Source organism: Cryptomeria japonica, chromosome 11 (genome assembly GCF_030272615.1).
Source record: "Cryptomeria japonica chromosome 11, Sugi_1.0, whole genome shotgun sequence".
NCBI classification, from domain to species: Eukaryota; Viridiplantae; Streptophyta; class Pinopsida; order Cupressales; family Cupressaceae; genus Cryptomeria; species Cryptomeria japonica.
The window spans coordinates 327,513,318-327,529,938 of record NC_081415.1 but is presented as its reverse complement, the minus strand read 5'-3'; positions in this window follow the sequence as shown (position 1 = coordinate 327,529,938).

The following is a 16,621-nucleotide window of genomic DNA, read 5'->3' as shown; positions in this document are numbered from 1 at the left end:
CTTGCATGATCAGTCACTACATAACAAAAATCTCCCACTTTGAGATTGATCCTGGACGACACTACTACATTTGTAACTCCCATTGGATAAAACACGTGGACTCGACTATTCCTTAATCCCATGATTTTCAGTCAAGAAGGCCAATAGAAACTGATGAGGAAATTAAATTCTCCTATGTGACTGCCTTTGTGAACATATCTATAGGATTATCGCTTGTGTGAATATTTTCAAGCCATAATTGGCCATCCTCCAAAATGGACCATATGAAGTGGTACCTAAGCTAAATGTATTTTGTCCTCAAATGAAGAGTAAAATTATTTGTAAGATGAATGACATTCTAGCTATCAGTGTACAATGGGATATCCTCCTGCATCTTTCCCAATTCCTTTAGAAATTGTAACCAAATAATCTCCTTGCTAGCTTCAGTAGCAGCCACATACTCAGCTTTAGTGGTTGAAAGTGCAACAACCTTTTGCAGTTTAGAAATCCAACTAATTGTAGTTCCCCTACAGTAAAGACATGCCTTGTAGTACTCTTCCTTTTATCAATATCACCTGTCAAATTAGTGTGAACATATCCTAATAGAATAGAGTTTGATCCTTTGAAACATAATGCCTTGGTAGTAGTTGTAGACACCTAAAATTGTCATGTCTAATTAAATAAATATTTCATTTATTTAATTATCTAAGCTTAATTCTTCTATTAATTAAATAAATCTTTATTTATTTAATTAATTCATTTATCCTCTTCTAGCCTTATTTCTCATTTAAATAAATACATTTATTTATTTAAATTATCCTTTTCCTAAATTAAATAAATATTTTATTTATTTAATTGATCCCACTTCTTCTATTAATTAAATAAATATTTATTTATTTAATTAATTCATTAACCTTTTCTACCCATGACACATGTCATTCATCTCTTAATTCATACACTACCTACCCCTTTCATTATTTTATTATTTATTTTACCTACCCTCTAATCATAGCCGACCTCCTTTTACACCTCTCAATCTTATCCCTCCATTTCTTGTAGTGTCTTCTATATAAGGAGATGCTTCCTTCATTATCAAACCCTAATCAATCATTCTAATCAATCATTTCTAATCATTCATCCTAATGAAATATCTTAAGGACTTGACTACACTACGATCCTATTTGCAACCACATTCCGTTCTTTGTTGAGCTCTTGTGCACATAAAATCTGAGAGCAAATATATCAAGCAAGATCAATGGAGATAGGAGGAATGGAGATCAAATCCCTATTGGAAATGTGATGGTATAATCTTTGTGATTTCATTTGATTTGCATTGTCTTAGGTAATCTTCATATGTTATGGTGGATCTTTGTTGTTGTTAGGCTAGGGTTTTGTGGTTGAATTCATTTAGCCTTTCAATATTGTTATTATTGTTATCCATTTTCACCATATACAGTAGTACCTCTCAAATACTTGAGAATCCATTTGACAACATTCCAATGCTCCATTCCTAGATTGCTCATATGCCTGCTCACAACTCCCACTACATGTGCAAAATCTGGCCATGTGCATACCATCACATATATAAGACTACCAACAACTGATAAATACAAAATGTTAGAAATTTTATTTACCTCTTCCTGTGTCTTTGGACACATCTCCTTAGTCAATTTGAAATGAATAGCCAAATGTGTACCAACTACTTTTGCATTCTACATGTTAAATATTTTCAACACCTTCTTTATATACTCACTTTGGGACAAAGTTAATGTTCCATTTAACTTGTCCCATGAAATCCTCATACCAAGGATTTGCTTAGCTGCACCCAAATCCTTTATAGCAAATAAATTTTCTAATTTATATTTAAGTTCATTTATATGCTACATGTTAGACCCAACAACAAGCATGTCATCAACATAAAGTAATTGGATAATATAACTGTCATTATGCAATCTCTTACAATAAATACAATAATTAGAATGACATCTATGGTAACCTTGTTTAGCCATGAAACTATCAAATTTCAAATACCATTATTAGGGTGCTTTCTTTAGGCCATACATACTCTTCTTCAACTTGCACACTAAATCCTCCTTACCTTTGACCTCATATCCTTGTGGTTGTTGCATGCATATTTCCTCCTCCAAATCCCCATGGATAAAAGTTATTTTAACATCTATTTGTTCAAGATGCAAGTCTTCTACAACCACAAGACTTATAATAGTTCTAATTGAAGTCATTTTTACAACTAGAGAAAATATTTTATCAAAATCTATACCCATTTATTTGGCAAGGTTCTTTTTCCTACAGGTAATGGGACTAAGTCCCAAGTCTGATTCTGCATCAAGGAATCCATTTTTTCTTTCATTCCTAGCTCCCACTTGTATTTAGAATCCACCTACATTACTTATTCATATCCCTTTAGTTAACCATAATCAATTAATAAAATAGAGTACAAAGAAGGAGAAAATATTTCAGGAGGTCTACTTAACCACATAGAACATCTAACACTTGTAGGAGTTTGTGGGACATTTTGTTGTTGCTGAGCATAAGATACCAATGACATTTTATTTTCAGGAATCTCATCCAACACCACATATTCCTTTTTGACATGTTCATGCTTCTTTTCCTACATATGTTCTTTACACATGACCTTCTCATTGAATATAACATCTCTACTTTTAATTATTTTCTGATTTTCAAAATCCCATAATCGATAACCAAAGTCATCTATTCTATATCCAACGAAGGTACAATTTTGAGATTTAGCATCAATCTTGGTTCTATTTTCTTTATCAACATGGACAAAAGATTCACAACCAAATATTTTTAGAAAATAATAATTTACCTTTTTACTAGTCCATGCCTCCTTTGGAATGCCAACATCCAAAGGATTTGAAGGTCCTTTGTTTATCAAATAAACAATAGTATGTACAACATCTGCCCATAAATGTAGTGTCAGTATAACATGCAATCTCATGCTCCTTGCATACTCCATGATGGTCTTATTCATTCTCTCAGACACACCATTTTCTTGTGGGGTTCTTGGAACCGTCTTCTGCCTTCATATTCCATTGTAAGAACAATAATTTTCAAATGCTTTGCTGCAATACTTGCCTCCATTATTAGATTTGAGAATGCATAACCTAAGAAAGCAGAGTGTCTAATAATTAGAAATATATTTATGAAGGTAGAAAAGGAACAATGAGAACCTACACAATGGAGAAGTTTGTTCAAAACTGGAGGAAGGTGTTGTAAACTAATTGTGGATAGTGGTTGTATAGATAATTGTTGGAGCTGTGATCCCAAGCTAGGATCACCAACAAAAAAACTTCCACGAAAAGAGAGAAATGATAATGTTTCACTAGAAAATTATAGATTGATACTAAGATATATTATAATGTTTATAATAGCCTACTTATATAGGGAAAAGGAAAGAGATGAGAGAACACGGGGAATGATATGTCTCAATAGGATGCGAGAGTAGGTAAAAATCAACTACCGCCAACTACCCTACTATAAATATTAAATGCAAGCTAAAACTATAAAATAAAGATGCCTAAGTTTGACTTAAGCATGAGTAAATGATATTTACTCCAACGCCCCTCTTAAATCCAACTTAGGGAGAAGAATTATGCAAAATGCAATAATAATATGAGAATGCAATATATGATATGATATGATAATGCAATATATGGATGTTGACAACTAGGCGATGTTAGGAACCCATGTACAACTAATCATGCTACTAATCTCTCACAAATGGAGAAAAAGAGAAAACCTCATGGGAAAAAAATCCTCTCCAAAAAAGAGAGAATGAAAATCATAAACATGTTAGGAATGAAGTGATATATGGAGGCCTCAACACCAATACACCCCAACCCCCCCCCCCACCCCCGCAACCCCACACATAAAGGGTATAGTAGTGGACCAACCACCTACTCACAAAAATACAAATGATGCCCCCCCATAGGAGGAAAAGATATCACTGGTTCCCTATAATGAAGTATCCTCAAAACCACTAAAGCATATTGGAAGTCAAAAGAAATTCCCATGATGACAAACAATATATCACCCCTTGGGAAGAAGAAAATCCAATTATGCATGTAGAAGAAACTCCATATCCATGATGAAATGGGAAGGAAGAAGTCTCACCAATGAAAGTTCTAAAAAAGAGTTAAGTGAATCCAAAAGTATCTCATCAAGACTAGGAAGATCCCCAATCAAAGAAGAAATAGTAGACAAAGGAGAATCAAGAACATTCTCCAAAGTGAAATCTAAAAAGAGAAGGGATACCTCCTCAAGAATGTCCTCCAAATATAAAGTTGAAGAATGAGTAGCCAAGTCAAAAATTCCTTAAATGAAACCACCCTGGAACCCCAAATCTAAAAAACCAAATATCTCCTATTATGTAAAATTTTTGGTATTCATGTCAAATCTAACCTCTAATGTAGTAGGTGATATAGGAATCATGAGAATATTCACAAACCCATTAAGTGGAAATGAATTAATTTGATTCATTGATGTAGTACCCCTACCCTAGTCAGCTTTGTAAAACTGGTTTGACCTTGGTTGATTTTTTTATGTGGCAATCTTGAATGGTTGAATTACCATGAGGTAATGTTTAGTCAGATATTATGATTATTGTGTGTATCTGTTAATGTGCTTTCACATTGATTCTTATGTAAGTTTAAACTGTTCTCCTGATTCTTGTTATTAATCTCTAGCTAACATCTTCATTAAATATAAATATATATGTATGCTTGTCTGACTCTTGGTTGCAGGAGATTGTAGGTACAGTACCGCCTAGGTGTAAGGTTCACCTTCACCTGGATTCATAGGGTTGAGTATACCTCTTTCGTCCTTAGAATTTGGGTTAGGTGGTCGTAAAACCTTCAGTTTACCCTAGTCATACTCAAATGAGCGTTGCTTGTGTTCCGTCAGTTTTCTTTTCATGTGGGTTTTCGGGTCGGGTAATTGGTTGGCTTACTTGGTTTGCGTGCTTGGCATGTGGTAAATAGAGTATTTAACCCTAAGTATTTATTTTGATTTAATGTGTTCATTTATGCATTAGTAATTGAGGAATTAAAATAAATAGGTTTCTTTTATGTGATTAATCATTAATTAAAAAGATCGCTCTATTTATGTTTGTAGCGAGTTTAATTTAATGGTTAATTTTAAATAATGAATTTATTCAGTTTATGCATTTTAAAAAGGAAAGATTTAAATTTATTCGAAATAGAAATAATTTAATCTCTTTTGCTTTTTGGAATAGAAAGATTAATTTTAATTATTTAAGAAAATCAATTTTGATTAGAAAAGTGAGTTTTATTCATATTTATTTTATAAAGTGTGTAAGATTGATTTTGAGAATTTAATTTAATTAAAAATATTTTACCCCCATTAATATTGTGAAATGCAACTATTAGCTTAGTTAATTAAAAATTAAATGAGGGAGAAAAGCATTTCTTTTAATTAACTAAATTTATAATCTCAATGCATAAACAATTCAACTATGACTTAATTAATTAATTAATTAAATTAAGTTGCAAGCTGCATGATATTAGAAATATATTTTTATTTAAATTTTAGTGGAAAAATAAATTAGATTAATTGTATTTATTATTTCCTCAAATTTTAAATAAATAAATAATTAAATAAATAAAAGAATAAATAAATAAATAAATAAATGAATAAAAGAACTAATTGGAATTAAAGTATTGTTTTAATTCTTTATTTAAGAAAATTAATTATTTTGCATGAGAAAAGAGAAGAAAGAATAATGATTTTTAATTATTGCATGTTAGTTTATCTTTTGCATAAAATTAGAAAATAAAATAAAATTACTTTTATTCTAAATTTAGGTTTTTTGAGAAAAAGCTATTGAACCTAGAATTTTAGTTTAAATAGGGAATTATTTTAGATAGACTGGAATAGGTCAGGAATTTAGGTGAAGAAATTTATTGGAAGCTTATTGAAAAGGTTAGGGCGCTTCTACAGATATCTTCCAGGAAAGCTATACCAGGTTGGATAAATTCTTAGTTGTGGGTTTTTAGTAGATATTTCTAATTTTCTCAGTTTGATGTGTGTGTATAAAATTATTGTCAAATATAAACCCTCTTCTGGTGAATTCGAGTTTTGTTTTAAAATCCATGCCTGGCGTGTTTTTCTAGTTTATCGGAAGAATGTAATTTTGAGAACATTGAGAAAATTATTATGGAAAAATTATTCTCTCTGGTTTTTTTTGGTCTGATAGTCCCTTAAATAAATCTTTGTGGTTTCTTAGAAATAAATTTAATTGTGAATTAAATTTATTGGATTATCTAAATTAAAAAAAAAGGGAATGTGTTTGAAATAAAATTCTGTGAATGAGTTTTATTGTATAGGAAAAATTTTAAATTCTATGAAATTCTGTTAAATAAGTTTTATGTATTTGGAAATTAATTTTTAAAAGTATATAAAAAAAAATATAAAATAAATAAATAAGTGGCAAACTACCTACAGTAGCATCTGCTACCAGTGGTAGTACACAGTACTACCGACAGTAGCAGTGCTACCGGACGGTAGTACTAGCTACCGGCGGTAGCATAGGCTACCGTGCGGTAGCTTAGGCTACCGTGCCAAGGGCAAAATTTTTAATGTTTTTAATTTTTATTTTCTTACCCCTGTGCGTACTGCGATATGTTTGTTTCGGGTTTCATACCCAGGGGTTGGGTAAATAAAATTAAATTATGTGCTATATATATATATATATATATATTAGATGTGTTTTCTTTATGGTGGTTATTATATTATTTTACTGTTATTTAAATACTGGTTATGAGTTGATATATATATTTGTAATATAATTATAAAGTATATTATATATATATATATATATATATATATATATGATGTATATATATAGGTATGCATACAATTATATTATAGTTATAAAATCAATTTATAGTTTGAATATTTCAGAAAAGCTTATAATTTTTATAATTGATAATTATGTTAAAAAAAAATATTAGGAGAATTATTTCTTGAGATCTTATTTAACTTATTGAACAAATGGCAAATTGATTTCTTTCAATTAAATAGTTGTACTTCCTTATTGTCTGGAAAATCTTTGATTGCAAGTTATTTATGCTTTTGGCTATTTTAAGAAGAGGTTGCCTGTATTAGGATCTTGTGTAAATGGTGTTTGCAGTCAAGCTTAATTTCATTGCAATTCTGGTTGAGTTGTCATTGTGTCCTATGTTGATATTTTTGTTTGGATCCTGTCGTTTGGATGATTTGGGGTACATGTTTATGTCTTCGATTTCTAGTTTGGTTGTTGCCTTGTGATGGTGTTTTAACTAGTCCTATCCTTTATGCGGGTGTTGAGTGTTGATTTGTGGTTGACCATAGTGGGTCAGGTCTCTAGTTAGAGTACTGTCGGGCAGTGGACCTTGTATTAGCTTTTAATATGTTCAGTTGGATCCGTTTCTTTGTAGGGATCATTTATGTAATTATTGACCGATGTGGTCGGTTGTTTATTGGTATGATTCACCTCGATGGTAGGAATGTAAATGATGTGGAACTTATGTACCCTAAACTTATTTAATTAGCAGAGGGGTCTTGCAGTTGAGCAGACTCAGAGATGTAGCCCTCTAGGGGTGAACTCCGAGATCATTTTGGTGTTATGTGTTGCTTTTGTTCTTATGTTTCATGTTTTAGTGTTAGCATGTATGGATGGAATTTTGATAGAATGTGTAAGTGGATTAGATGAAATTAATTGTAAATGCATGTATGCAGTCGTCTTTTAAATGTAGTAAATTGGATCATGAAAGAATGTAGATTAGAATAATGGAATGTATTTAGTAATTATTAAGGAAATTAAGTATGCATGGAAAGATCTCGTTAGTTTATGATGAAATTCGAGTGTGTTATTAAATTGGATGCATGACTAAAATTTTAATGAAAAGTATGAATGTAAGGCATGAATAAATTTTAATGGATGAACTTTATCTTGTGATCTATATTTTGTCTTGCTGAAAGAAATTATCCTTGTTTAAGAATTTTCTCGTTATTAAGACAATTGGCTTATTGGATTAATTAGTGTAAGTTAAGTTAAATGTGGAATTAAGTAATCACGTTGGGAAACTCTTTAGGTGATAGTTGATGTCTTCCGCTGTGTAATCTATACTTTGATATCTTATTGTATCTTTATGTTTTGTCTTATTTTAAAAAAAAAATTTGTTGCACTCCATTCGTGTGTTTTAGCTTTATCCCTTCGGGGTTTCCTGGCGGGGCATTACACATCATCATCAATGAAGTGGTCAAAGGTAAACACCTTGGACAAATGATCAACCCTACAACCTACAAAAATCTCTCTTGTAGGATGATGAATGAGAAATGAATATAGAGTGTACTCAACTATGTTGTGTTGTTGTGTGATCTAATATACTAATACTAGATTATAAGTAATGTCAGGAATAAAATGAATATTAGCTACTAAACCTATATCCAAAATACTATCACCAATGCTAACAACATGAACAAACTAATTATTGGCAATCTAGAATCTATCCTGAAGGGGTGCTCTGAGAGAACTTACAATCATGGAATCAACTGAATGGGCAATGTGAACTGAATCTCCTGAATCAATAATCCATCTAACATCATTAGTGCATGAGTGGTGATCAAGGCATGACAATTTCCCTTGTATATATCTAGGAGAAGTATCCTCATGTTTGGAAGAAGAAGAAGAGGATGAAGATGTAATATGATTCTCCTTGATGAATTGCTTCAATTCATCACTTTCCTTCTTGTAACAATTGGATTCATCATGTCCCTCTTTCTTGCAAAAGGCATATGAGGTTCTATCCTTCTTATAGCAATTTTATTCAATATGCCCAAGTTTCTTACAAAAGGTACATTTTGTTTTCTCCTTCTTAGATTTGGTATGGGACTTGTTCTTATTCTTATCCTTTCCCTTAGAATATTGAGCCATCAAAGCATGACTCTTAGGAAGAGCATCCATATGAATCAACTTGGCCTGCTCCCTAGTCAATCAGTCACAAAACTCCTCAGATGAAATCATCTTATTATCTTCCCCCATAGACTTCATAGTAGAATAGAAAGTAGAGGAAAATACTTGAAAAGGACCTCTAAGATTAGACATGATCAAGAAAATACACTCCTAGTCTTCTTTGGCATTACCAAATCTTTTCAACTATGATAAAATCAACATGAAATATGCAAGAAAATCTTGAATGGTGGGAAATGCATCTGGAGAGAGAGAAGTGAGATCAACTTCAAGATCTATAAGATTCTAAACTGATTGACCTTACCATACAAAACTACAAGATTATCCCAGACCTCTTTAGGTGTTGTACACTCAATAATATGAAATAATTTACCTTATCTGACACATGACAACCTATGAGTCCTTTGGCCTCATCCATTTTGTTTCTATGAACAAACTACTCAAATTCCTTAGCGACTTTGGGTTGGTCGGCATTGAACATTTGCCAAAGATACTGATATTGCAACAATTGTGACATCTTAAGCTTTTGTAATGCCCTGCCAGGAAACCCCGAAGGGATAAAACTAAAACACAAGAATAGAGTGTAAATATTTTTTTTATAAAAGTTAAAACATAATAATGATACATTGAGTTACCATTAAGTTCAGATTACACAATGGAAGACTTAACTAACACCTAAAGGGTTTCCCAATGTGATTACTTGGTTCAACACTAACTCAACTCACAATAATTAATCCAATTAAGTTGATTAACTTAATGGCATGATAATACTTAAACAATGGATAAATTTATTCGATAGTTTAAAAATATAGATAACATGATTAAGTTCATCCATTGAAATTTAACCATACATTACATCCAATCTTAAATTAAAACATATGTCATGCATCTAATTTCCATACATACTTTAATTGCATTAAAAGCTAATGTATACTTTGCACTTCACTAAACCTACAATCTTCATGATCCATAATACCGCATTTAATAACTTCATGCATGCATTTAAGATTAATATCATCTAATCTACATTATACATTTTAACCATAATGTCATCCATACATGCAAAATAAAAAGGAACCAGATGAACACAAACACCACATAACACCAAATTGATATCGGAGTTCACCCCTAATGGGCTACATCTTCGGGTCTGCTCAACTGCAAGACCCCTCTAATAAATAATAGGGTGAAGAATACATAAGGTTCACATCCATTACAACCTGCCAATAAGGTGTACATAAACAAATAATACATATGACCACACCGGTCAAAAGATACATGAATGATTCCAAAAGATGGAAAAGGATCCATCTGAAACATGATAAGAAGCAAATACAAAAGAACAACTGGAGCACCTATGATACTAAGTCCTCGCAACCCATAATAAGCAACCCATGGTCTATCATGAATATCAGGTACTCTCAAAGGCATAAATAGACATCTGTGACTCCACAACAATGCTCCTAGAAAAGACAACACAAACTGCACACTAGTGAACATAAGGGACGAGTGTCATCACATAGCTCGGTATGGTTACCCTGGCAGGTCTCCATAGGTCCTGACCCCATCCACTGGGTTACCCTGGCAACCTTTCCCGAACCTCCAGCCCATCCAAGTCTCATGTGGACCCAACACATCCTTTCGTGAAGACAAGGTTGTTGGTTTACCATCTCAGGCCTTCTCACTGCATTCTGAGTCTGTACTAGCACTCATCCAATGCAAGAGGAGCAATTATCTTACTTAATGTTTTTATCTACTAAACTTCCTAATAAACTATTAAGTTATCACTTATTTAGACACACTTTCGATGGGTTACCCTGCTACCACTTTGGGCGTGACCCCCACTCAAAAGCCACTCTCCCATATGACACTAAACTGTATCAAACAAAATTCTTAAAACCAAGGTATACACAAGGACTAGCATACGGAGTTCAATACGATAGGAATACCCACTTGGCCAAATAAGTCCTCATACGAGGTGCACTGACTGACGATTCCCTGACTAGAGACATGACCAACTACAGTCAACCACATAACAACATCCAACACTCGCATATAAGGACATGACGAGATACAAAACAATCAATACTTGAGTTCAAGGACATAACCAGTTACAAAATAACCATATGACAATATCCAACACTCACAATCAAGGACTTGCCAATTCTTAATCAAATGCGAATACAAAAAATTAAACATGCATAGACATAAATTTGTAAAGACAGTCATTTTTCCATATCGCTTATAAATTACAAATCAATCAAGTTTTCTAATTGATCTAAATTTCCAAATACATTATTTGGACAAAATCACCATTACATAATAATTTCAATACCAAAATTGCAATTATATGATTGTGCCTCTATTCCAATACATAAAAACAAAATATTAATAAATGTATTTTCTCATCTAAGATCCATATTTCATTAAAAGAAAATGTCATCAAATTCCTAACTATATCTATCCGCCTTCAAATTCCCCAATTAACATATTATTTAATTTCAGAATTTCCAACTAATATATTGTTTTGATTTCCAAGAATTAACAAATAATATACTATTTCTTTTTCCAATTTTCAAATACTATATTATTTCCTTTATAAAAATTCCCAGATAGCATATATTATTTCATTTCCTAAGATTTTCCAAATAATATATATAGGGATTTTGGGAGATGCTCTGCAACTCAGCCCAGACCTAGGGTTTGGACCTCGGATGCAGAGCCGTAGACATTGACGTAGGGGTGTATGCGGGCCTCCCACATAGGTAAGATCATTTATTGTATTGTGTGCAAGGCTTCCTCTTCGTCGTCAGTTCTCTCTGCCTTCCCTTGTGTGGGAAATTAATGCAATTTAATGGAGAACTCCTCCAGAGGCGATGCAAAACTTAACAATAATGCCTCACTTAAACCTAAATCATTCAAGGATGCAGTTAATTCATCTTCTTCCTCTGTCAGCGAAGGCACGAGGTTTGTCTCGAACTCTAATGGCAGCCCCTGTGGAGAAGGTAAGGACCCTCACTCGGCCCGGGAATCTATCTCCATCTTTCCTAATGAACTAATGTGTAATGAAATCAATTTGGAAAAGGATAGGCTTAGGGATACTGTTATTTTCTTTGCTACTGTGGACGTGGATAAATGCCCTACTCATAAATTCATTTGATGATTGGATTAGGAATGTCTAGAATACTAAATTAGGTTATTTAGTATCATTTTGTAGACTCATTCAAAAAGGATTGTTTGCTATTTTTTTTAAAGATCATAAAATGCAGAAAGAAGTTCTTAATAAACAATACTGGTCTATTGGAAAATGCACATTTTGTGCCCTAGAATGGACACCTGAAGTAGTTAATGAAGAAATTCTTGCACTCTCATGCCCTAGATGGGTTCTAATCCGAGAAGTGCCTCTGCTCTTGTGGAAATTCATACCCCAAATCCTGGAACCGATAGGCAAAGCTATTCGGGTTGATAACTCATCCTCACTCATTCCTCATTTAGATGCTAGGGTTTTGATATCTCTTAATCCTGGGTGTGATTTCCCCAAATCGGTTAATATTAATCTTGAGAAAGAAGTCATGGTTTGCCCTATTGAAATCCTTGGTGGGGTGAATGCAAGCTTTTTATGTAGGAAAGAAGGGCATATCCGTAGGAATTGCCCGATTATTAATAAAACTAAGGGCTCAGATAGACCCCGCAATCATTCCGACAACCCATTACCTGTTAATGAAATGATCCCAAATATGGATAAGCTCAAAGGTATTAGTAAAAAAATCAATAACCTGTTAAAAGGGGAAAATTCTAAACCTTTGGAAGAGGGAAAAGTGTTCAATTCTGGTAGCTCTGGTGTTCCCCTCACCCCCCATTCTGCAATCTCAAATGCTTTAAAGCAGATAAATGAGAATCCGCAGGAGGAATTTCAGATTGTAGGGAAAAACCCTAAGAAAAGAAGGAGGAAAAATGCACAACAACTAGCATTGGAAAAAATTAGGGCAAATGGTCCTAGTGTGTTAACTAATAAGACTAATCTGGACAACAACTTATCATCTCCTATGGAAGATGATGATCTTGAGGTCCCCCCGGAAATGAAATTTTCTAGCCTAAACTCTAGTGGTGATTTCCTTGGTGTTCATAACCCTAAGGATAGAGTCGGTGTGAGTAGTGAGTTGAGTTTGGGAGGGGGTCAGGTTGGGGTGATGAATTTAACTTCTCACAGGAGTTCAGCGGACATGGATGTCTCATCCGAGGAGATTCCATCAAAGGATCCTCCCTTCACCTTTGAGGTTGTGCTCCCCTCTCAATCTGAGCCCACTTCTGATTCAGTCTCTGTCATTCCCCCCAAGAAGTTTGTAGAGCTTGAAGAGTCCTATGTGATCAAGGTCATTGTTGCTAACCCTAAAGTTGATGGTACTTATCCAATATCTAGTGATTTTGCTATCCTAGACCTCCTAGATAGATTGAAGGCATTGGAGTCTTGTACTGAGACCCCGGAGACCCCCAGTCAGGAGATCATTAGGAAGGAATCTGAAGTTGTTGAGATTGTCTAGGGAGAAGGGTGTTTAGGAGATGAAGGAGAGTGGACTACGGATAATGAAAATCCCAAGGAATTCCCTAGGAGAAGAAGGGGTGGGCCTTTGGGATCCAAAAATAAGGGCCACATTAACAGAAGGGATAATGAGGAGAAGAAAGACCTTCCAAGGTGCTTTAACAAGTTTAAAGCATCCAAAGATTAAGTCAATACCCCGATCTTAGATGAAGTGCATCTCTTGGAACATTAGGGGTCTGGAATCTCTAGATAGAAACCAATTGGTCAGAAGGTTTTTCAATCAGCATAAGAATGTAAACTTCATTATGCTACAAGAACTCAAGGCTGTAAAATTTACCCTGGATGTCAACCTAGACTTCATTTGGAAAGACTCTATCAAAATCTCATCAAATCATGACAGAGGTAGAGGTGGTGTTGGAATTCTTGTTAACCCCAGATGGAAGGAGAGCATAGTAAGCCAAGGATGCTTACCATGTAATAGAGCGATCTGGGTGTCCTTAGACAATAGTGGATCTAGATTTGGAATTTGCTCCATTTATGCCCCCAATGATTACAGGGATAGAACTACATTATGGGATTGGATAGCCACATTGCCAGATATCCCCTAGTTGGTAGGAGGTGATTTTAATATGATTGAAACTCAAGAAGATAAGAAGGGAGGTAAGCCTTTGGAATGGAAAGGGATGGAGAAAATTCATTGGGAGAGAATGAAAAACTAGAAACAATTGTTTGACCCTCTATTCTACAAAAAGAAACATAACTCTAAAATTTGGTATACATGGTGCAACTTCAGAGTGGGAAACATAGGATCTTTTGTAGGCTTGATAGGTTCTATGCTAATAAAGACCATTTCTCCTTTGACCTAGGCAATAATGGCAGTCCTATATCAGTTCTTCCCACTACTCTGTCAGACCATCATCCTATCATCTGTCAGGTTAGACTCAGGGACTACCCTGAGAGCCAGGAAACTCCAAAGGATAAATTCTTTTTGAACTCCAGCCTTCTCCTAGATGCAGATGTGTTGAGTGCGGTTAAGATTGTCAGGATGTTTAACAAAAGTAATAGGTTTTTGAAATCTTGTGTGGATAGATGGAACCAAAATGTGGACAGCTGGCAAGTGCTGCTCCAAACCATAGGACAAAAGAAAGCAAGGGATTTTAGATGGAAAGAGAAAAATCTAACTGAAAACTTCCACCTATGTGAAGTTAAGATTCAAGACAACCCAAGTAGCATTGAACTTACCCATGAGGTAGCCCTGGCCAGAGATAGACTCAGGAAACATCAGCAAACTAAGACTAGAGGGGCCATAATCAGGGCCCGGGCACATTGGATGCAATTTGGGGACAAAGGATCCAAATTCTTCTTTAACATGCTAAAACAGAAGTAGTGTAGAGAACAAATTGGGAGGATTTGGGTAGAAAATAGAGAACTTAAGGATTTGGAAGATATTAAGGAGGCATTCTTTCAGTTCTATAAAGGTCTTTTTTCATCTGAAGATTCTACTAACTCCCGGGAAGCAAGAGAAAAGTGCAGAAGGATCATTCCTCCTAAAATCTTAGAAGCAGATGCTCAGGTATTAAAAGGACCTATCTCTCTACAAGAAGTTAAAAATGCTATTAAGAACCTGAATAATGACAAATCTCCAGGCCCGGATGGGCTGACGATAGAATTCTATAAAGCCAATGAGGATTGGGTGAGTCATGACCTACATGAGCTTTACACTGAGGCCTTTAACACTAGCTCTCTAGGGGAAAGAATTAACAGTGAGATTATCAAACTACTTCCTAAAGATGGGGACAAGTCCCTTATCAAAAACTGGAGGCCGATAACACTCCTTAACGTTTCCTACAAAATCTTGGCCAAAACTCTAGCGATCAGATTGGAAAACATTCTCCCTAAGTTTATCTGCTCCACTCAAACAGGTTTTATCAAAGGAAGATATATTCTGGAAAATTTAATTACCAGTTGGGAGGCCATGGAATGGGTGAGGACTTTAGGACAAAACGTAGCCATGTTTCTCCTTGACTTCAAAAAAGCTTACGACAGGGTAGAATGGGGCTTTATTCTGACTATGTTAGAAGCTTTTGGTTTTCCAGCAGAATTCTGTAAATGGATTATGGTTTTGCTCAAAGATGCTTCAGCTCAGGTTGATGTTAATGGTTCCCTGACTCAAAACATTTCTCTAGGCAGATCCATTAGACAAGGTTGCCCCTTAGCCCCTGCTCTCTTTGTTATTGCAGCTGATGCCCTGTTCTACATTCCTAGAGACTCTTCTATCTCTCCTAAAGTCCAAGGAATCCTACTTCCAAATGGGGAAGCATTGATCAATGCACAATTTGCTGATGACACAACACTCTTTTTAGATATCAGCAAACACAACTTGGAAGCCCTAGAAGGTAAAATCAAATTTCTAGGGGAAATTTCAAGAGCCAAAGTTTCATAAAGCAAATCTACCATGCTTGGCTGGTAGTAGCAGCCTCCGGATTGGTTGCAGCAATTTGGGATTCAATGGGGAGGTCCTAAGAAGATAGTCAGGTACCTAGGAATTCCATTTGCAATATCCCCATCCCTCAAAGAAATGTGGCTATGGATTAAAACCAAAATAGAAAAGAAGCTTAGCAGACGGGACAATAGATATCTTTCACTTGTCGGGAGAATGCAGGTTTGCCAAAAAGTTCTATCTTCGTACAACATTTATTATTCATTAGTATGGATGTTTTCTAATTACTAGATCCTAGAAATATAGAAAACCATTAGGAACTTCCTATGGTCTGATGGAAAAGGTAAAAAGAATATCCACTCTATTAAATGAGAATGGTGTCATAAGGACAAGAGCCTGGGAGGGCTAGGACTTAAGGATTTGAGAATCCAAGGGATTGCTCTTGCAGCAAAGTGGATCTTTCAGGCTCTTGATGGGTATGAACCATGGAAAGTGTTGGTTAGGAATAATATTTTGAAGGCCGTACCAAAGAAGGCCAAAACTTGAAAATCCCTCCCTTTCTGTGACCTTGTGGTTGGAGACTTCGAGGTATCAGTTCAAGGGTCCAATGTCTTCAAATCTATCTGGAAGGCCTGGAGTAGTGTTAAGC